This window comes from Pseudophryne corroboree, chromosome 9 (assembly GCF_028390025.1).
Source record: "Pseudophryne corroboree isolate aPseCor3 chromosome 9, aPseCor3.hap2, whole genome shotgun sequence".
Classification (NCBI taxonomy): Eukaryota; Metazoa; Chordata; class Amphibia; order Anura; family Myobatrachidae; genus Pseudophryne; species Pseudophryne corroboree.
In genome coordinates this window covers 393,966,458-393,973,957 of record NC_086452.1, presented here as the reverse complement: position 1 = coordinate 393,973,957, position 7,500 = coordinate 393,966,458, and the positions used below count along the sequence as shown (strand labels likewise).

Below are 7,500 nucleotides of genomic sequence, written 5' to 3'. Positions count from 1 at the left end.
TTTCGGTGCTCACAGCACGAACAAGGCTTGTGGTATATCCACACTTGGATTTTTATTTTTAAATTTTTACTTTTTATTTTTACACTTAGCACATCCCTTCCCAGTTTCTGGAAAAACATGGGTCCGGGATAGTGCCGCTGCATGGGCAGCGAATGGCGTGTCGGTCCTCACAAAGAGCACCCTCACAGCCACAGGCGCTACAAGGCAGCGCATGGCGTGTCGGTCCTCACAAAGAGCACCCTCACAGCCACAGGCAGACTGTCTCCTACTGCAACTGGACGGAGATTACAAGCCCGTCACAGCCAGGAGGAGAGCTGAAAACTGGACGGTGCTTACAGTAAGAAGCCCCGTCACAGCCAGGATGGAAGCCCCGTCACAATCTGGACGGAGCTTACAGAAGTACGACAGGTATGGTGAGGGGGTCAGGGCGGTCAGCTCACGCTGCCGCCCTGCTGTGTGAGTGTTAACTGTACAGGGAGCTGGCCGCCGCTGAGCACGCCGCTGACGGGTCCCGCTGAAGCAATGAAGTTCCACCTGATAGTGGTTAGAATGAGAAAGGTTCCTTACATTATACGCGCAGAGCGGCCGCACGTCACTCAGACGCCGGCCGCTCTCACTGCTCTGAGGGCCCGCCACCACTACGCAGCGCCGACTCCTTGGCTGAACTAAGCAGAGCGGCCGCACGTCACTCAGACGCCGGCCGCTCTCACTGCTCTGATGCGGCACCGCTATGCCGCACTCTCCGGGCGCTCTCACTGCTCTGATGCGGCACCGCTATGCCGCACTCTCCGGGCGCTCATCTAAACAGAGCGGCCGCACGTCACTCAGACGCCGGCCGCTCTCACTGCTCGGATGGCCCGGCACGCCGCCGACACTCTCCTGTGTACTAAAGAGCGGCCGCACGTCACTCAAGGACGCCGGCCACTCTCCCAGTGAAACACCGCAGACACAGGGAGACTGTGTACTGCTGAAAGAAGGAGCTTCCGGTCGGCTCCCCGGCGCTAGATACAGGCTCTCCTGCTCTCCCTGCACCCGATCCCCGTACGCTGCAGGTAACATGGGGATGCAGGGGGGGGGGGGGGGGAGGGGGAATAATACCCATAGCAGCAGCAAAGGCTGCATGGGTTCAAGCAGCGCAGCACTTTAAACAATGTACACTGTGTACTGTGATATACAGCACGTTTTATATATATATATAATATATAATAAAGCTTTTGCTGGCATAACTGTCTATAATATCAGTATGAACTGATTATATGTGTAAACACTTTGTATATATATATAATATATATATGAGGCTTTGGCTGGCAATAGGTTATCAGTGGCATAACCTATTGCACGTTTAACCAAGTTTTCTGTTATTTTTGGTTAAGGTTGCAAAATAAATACACTGCAGGCAGTGCTCATATTATTTGACTAAATGCATATATTTTACTGTATCCTACAACTGGGTTATAACTGTATATAAGCATAGTAACTGTATAATAGGCTATTAAGCCTATATATATTAAAACTGCAGCAGGTAAACTGTACTGATTTTCTGTGAAAGCATGGCATGACGGCCATTTTAATCATTGCTGGTTTTCCAGTTATAATTCTAGACCATACACCTCTAATCCACAAGGAGGCGCAGGGGTGTTAGTGGGAATTTTTACTTCAGGATAATTCTAGAACATTCCTGCCCTACATCGTTAAGCCACCAGAAGGCGCAGGGGTGTTAGTAGGAATTTGGTTCGGGTTTCATGCCCATGTGAACTGCTTTTCACATAAAGAACAATTTAGTTTCCTAATAAATATGCTGTTCAGCAATATATATATAGAGATATATGCCATATAATAATGTTATTAAGGCGTGCAAGTGTCTGTCTGTTGCCTATTATGATGTCTGTCTACATAGCAAATAAGGCTCTAGTGCAGACTAAAAATGTTAACATTGGCAATTCAAATTAAAACAGCGGTAATCGGAGTCTCAGAATAACTCCGCCAGCGCTAACAAAAGACAGTCTTTCCAAAGTGACAATTTTCCTTTGGGTACCAGAGTGTTTATTTCACTAGTCTTATAATTTAATGCACGATTCTATGTCAAATCTCACACCGATAACTACAAGTGAGAAGTGTACATTAGTCCAGCATTCAGATAGTGCGGGGTTTTGGAAAACATTATAAAAACCACAGATACATTTGGGTCACTAGAATCTATGTATGGAACCATGCCGATCACTGTTAAAAGAAGCTGCAAAGTATATCTGTAAAGCTTCTGCTAACGCCGGTTATTTTCATTGTCGCTAGTTAAGTGCGACAAGACCAGAGCTTGTTTGCTCCTAAATTTGATATATGTGTAACGCCATTTTATCCCTTTAGGATATTCTGCCATTAGCGCATACAATACTTGTAACAGCGTTTTATTCCTTTATAAGAAACAGTCACGCCTTGTAACGACAGGACGTTACAGTCAGCAAGCCAGTGGTTTAATGACCTCTTTTACAATTGTGGAAGCGCGTCTTTACATGTTACATTTGCGAGGTTTCAGGACTTCAACTCATACATGTCTCAGCTATTTACAGCTTAAAGTACAAAACTGCCTCTGTCGAACGGTTTGGCAGGTTGTCATTTAGTCTTTGCTGGTTTATAAACCAGGCAGTAGTACGCCAACAGAGTCAGAGTTATTTATTCACCTCTGTTTTAGCAAGACCAAACAGCTCTGTCGCAATATCAAAAGTCATTTACTACAGTAGAAAATGGATTTTCTGCGGTTAGTATTTGCTTATTGGAGCCACAAAATTTGCATAATTGCATTTGATCTTGACAATGCGTATTTACCCAGTCCGGTATGTTCATCACAGGTTCTAGCGTTTGCAAATCGCCACAACCATTAACCATTTCATATCTACCGTTGCTTATCGCTTTGGGTATTTACCAAAGTGATGTTGGGATGATAGCTCATCTCACATAAGAACTCTGTCTCAACAAAGTTCCTCTAACTTGCGCTACTAAGGTATACTGCGGTAGCAGATCAAGTTCGAAAACAATCGCATCTAATTCCGTCTAAACGATGTCAATGCCTAGGTAAGATGATAAATACGGTAAATCAAAGACTTTTACCTACTACACCAGCAATAACAAATGTACGTCTAGTAATTAGTGCAAAACACGCACACTAGCGGTACATTGGTGTATTCACCTATTAAGAATAAAGATGTGTTTTCAATTTAGTTCACCACCCTTCACTCGCGTTTCCCACAGAGGGAAAAGGGTGCATATACTCTGGACGACAGTCGCAGAGGGTCAGGATTTGTAGTTAAAATCAGCGACAAAGGTTCTAAAACACGACAGATTGCTGTCGATAAAGGTCCTAGAACTCTGTGCATTTTACAATGCAATACATGATTCGCTTTCAGTCTGACCAGGTATATACTCTATTTTCTCTTCAGAACGAATAAATCTTTCGCCTTTTACTAAAGATTTCTGTGGAGAGGAACAACCATGAGTTTCAGGTAAATGTTTGATGCCTGTCTCACGCTGGCCTTAAGCAGTCAAACAAGGCAACGGCAGTTGCATACACAACAACCAGTGAGAACCAAGAAGCCGCATGGCAATGCGGCATGTGACTCAAATCCTCAATGGCTCAGAACACCATTATGTGAAAATGTCAAGAGATCATTACGTGAGTGGACATCTGTTAGACAGAGGATCTCACCCGTCAGAATTTGGATCCTGAAAACTGGACATTAAATCCAGAGGTGTTTCATAGGTGAGTCCACAGAAGGGGGTTACCCTCAAGTATACATGATGGCATCTCGCCACAATTACAAAAGCTCAGTATGTGTACAAAACAGATCACAAGGGCAGTGGCGGTGGAGTCTCTCACATTCATGTGGTCATTCATCATCGTGTATCTGGCTCCACCAGTTTCCGCTGCTCTCTCTGTTGTCAAAACGGCTCATAAGACAGTTGTCACAGTCATACTGGTGGTAGCTCATGGGTTTCGGAGAAGTTTGCTTCTCGAATTTTCAAGGAATACTTGCACACGATCTTGGCCCGCTCATAATACGTCCAACCTGTTACATCAGGGAACGTTAGTTTACCCATAGTTACCTATGTACCTATTATCTAGGTACCGCAGCTGCGGTTGACGGGGTGAGGGTGCAGACCGCCCTCTTAAGAAATTGAGCATTACAGTATCGGTTATACTAACCATGTTACGAAATAGTAAGCCGTTTAAGGCAGCTCATTTTTACAAAATTTCGTGTGCTTACATAGGTTGTAAACCTCAGAAGTTTCCAACATCATCCTTCAAGTAACCCGTATTCTGTTAAACGGGGTGGGATGGAAAACTGCGTTGATCTGCACGAAGAGTGCAGGTATCTGTGTGGTAAACTTATTTTCAAAGACGTTTGCCTCTATTGGCGTCTGTACACATCTTTCTACAAGGTGTCATCAAAGTTCACACTCTATTTATCCCACCTACAGCGCCAGGCGACTTGAAGTTGGGTTCAGATTTCTTACAGTTTTCATATTTTGAACCCTTTCAACAAATGGGAATTAAGTTTCTCACTTTGGAAAACAATTTTCTTATAGCCTTGGCTTCGGCAAGGGTTTTGTTTTCATATTTGGGTGCCTTGTATTCCAAGCCACCGTATTTGAGTTTTCTCATGACAAAGCAGATCTTCGGACGAATCACGCTTTCGTATTCTTCACATCAATATACCAATAGGGGTTCCTGTGTGGACAGCACATTCTAGAATTCTGAATGTGGTACACGCATTACGCGTTTTATATATGTCCCGAACGTCAACAGTATGTGATATAAATACGTTGTTTGTTCTCTATGATACTGCCAACTGGGGTTAGCCAGTTTCTTAGCAGACATTATCCAGTTGGGTAATAATAATGACTACAAGTCAGGTTTACTTTAAGGCTAAGTTACAATCGCCTACGTCAGTAATAGCTCATGCCACAGGTTCTGTGGGAATGTCAGACCCAGTGGGTCGTGGAGTGTCTAAAACGCGGCTATATAGCCTTCATGTGCACCATGTTTGTGCACGTTTACACGTTATAAATGGTGGCGCCATCAGCATTTAGCTTTGGGCTGCCTACTGTTACAAGTATCAAACAGCTCTCCCGCCCACGAGGGAAGCTTTGGTACGTCCCAAGAGTACTCCAGTGACCCCTAGTGGATGATAAAGAAAATAGGATTTTGGTACTTACCAGGTAAATCCTTTTCTTTGAATCCATAGGGGGCACTGGACGCCCACCCAGAGCAGTTTTACCTGGGTTGTGTTAAGCTCAAGGGAGCTTAGGGTAACAAGTTTTACTTCATTGATATTAAGCTCAAAGGAGCTTATGGTAACACATTTTCACCGATTGGTTCAAATTATAAAGTTCTATCGGTTATGGTGTCAACTGTTTAGTTGACAGTAAGGTTATGGGTCAACATTGTGTTGTCCGTTATGTTATAGGTATTCTCCATTGTCAACCTCTCTATCGTTCCTGTTCGCTCAGTAAAAAACACTGAGGTCGTACACTGAGGTACTCGGGGATATGGAGGGGGGGGAGGGTCCTAAATTTAAATATTCAGTGCCCTTGTTCGGCTACGCCCGTCCATATCCCAAGAGTACTCCAGTGCCCCCTATGGATTCAAAGAAAAGGATTTACCTGGTAAGTACCAAAATCCTATTTTTGCAAGGAAAGACACAGCTATCCTAACCAACTATAACGCTTCAAAGTCAGGACTAAGACCCCCCTCAAAATTTTTTCCGCTGGAATCCAAGGGATCGCATATCAACATCTTTTATGATCTGGTTAAAAAGGATCTAATCGAAACTGGTGATTTCAAAGTAAAGAAATATAACTTGACAAATCAAGAAAAACACGCATTAAAGGAATTGAGAAATAATGATACAATCATCCTTAGACCAGCTGATAAAGGTGGTGGTCTAGTGATTCAAAACAAAGAGGACTACATCACGGAAGCATTAAGACTGCTGGGAGATATGGCATCCTATAAACCCCAACCCAAAGACCCAACGGAGGGATTCATTAATGAATTAAGATCTACATTGGTACCAGCCCTACATAAGAATTTAATTACTAAGGATGAGTATCAATACCTCATGAATAGTAATCCGGTGATACCAATCATGTATCATTTACCTAAAATCCACAAGAGATTGGATGCTCCACCAGGAAGACCTATCATCGCGGGCATAGATTCCCTAACGGCACACCTTTCTGAATATGTAGACCTTTTTTTAAAACCGTATGTACAAAATTTACCCTCTTATCTTAAGGACACCACCAGTGTCCTGAGTCTGTTGAAAGACTTCAAGTGGAAAGACACATACATGTGGACAACTATTGACGTTCAGTCCCTCTACACAAGTATTACCCATGAGAAGGGAATAGAGGCCTGTCGGAATAGAGGCCTGTCGTGCGAAATTAGTATCGGACCCGAACAATTCGCAGCAACATTGTGACTTTCTATGTACACTAATTGATTTCATTTTAACGCATAATTATTTTAAATTCAGAGATACATTTTACCTACAGGTATGCGGTACCGCAATGGGGACAGTTTTCGCGCCTAGTTACGCAAATATTTTAATGGGAATGTGGGAACAAATCCACATTTATGATAGTCCTTGGTTCATCGAAAATATCCGGTTCTATAAGAGATACATAGATGACATTATTTTAATCTGGGATGGAGATCTAGCAAGTTTTAATCGATTTATGGAGGAGATCCAAAAGAATGATTTCAATCTCACCTTCACCAGCACAGCAAACAAAGAACAAGTTGAATTCCTAGATTTAATACTCAGCAATACTAATGAAACAGTTACCACAAAAAATTTCATCAAAACAGTGGACACCAATAGCTACCTGCACTACAACAGTGGTCATACTAAACAATGGAAAAATAATATCCCCTACTCTCAGATGTACAGAATTAGAAGAAACTGCACCAACGTCGAAACATTCCTTGACCAATCCAACATTTATGCGGACAGGTTTAGAGAAAGGGGCTATCCTGAACACATTATAAAGGAAGCAATGGATCGAGGTGAAAAACTGGACAGAGAACTACTTCTACACCCGAAACCAAAAGATCAGAACAAAAAGTTAATAGCACCATTCATAACTAAATTCAACTGTGAGGAGCATAAAATTAAAAAAAATTTCTCCAAACATTGGCATATCCTTAAGATGGATCCAATATTGAAGGAGCTACTACCAGAAAAACCAGAGATCATATTCAGGAAATCTAACAATTTAAAGGAAATACTCGCACCCAGTCTGCTAAAAGAACCACAAAGTGAAACCACCGGAATCCTAAATGCAAAGGGATGTACAAGTGCGGACATTGTATTATGTGCAAATTTGTACACCCTAGCAGAAGAGTCTTCACGGATACAGGCGGCAAGAAGGAGTTCAAGATAAAGGACTTTATAAATTGTAACACTACATCAGTAGTGTACATGATTGAATGTGGATGTCAGC

General features: G+C 42.8%; 1 protein-coding gene and 1 non-coding gene across 4 annotated transcripts in view; both read left to right on the top strand.

Annotated features, from left to right (window-relative positions):
• TASOR (transcription activation suppressor) overlaps window positions 1-7,500 on the top strand; it is a 364,408-nt gene that overhangs the window by 209,432 nt on the left and 147,476 nt on the right. The gene's annotated exons all lie outside the window — the stretch shown is intronic.
• Window positions 3,412-3,526, top strand: LOC134959499 (U5 spliceosomal RNA). Its single transcript, XR_010187530.1, has one exon. It is a non-coding gene; the product is annotated as a U5 spliceosomal RNA (small nuclear RNA).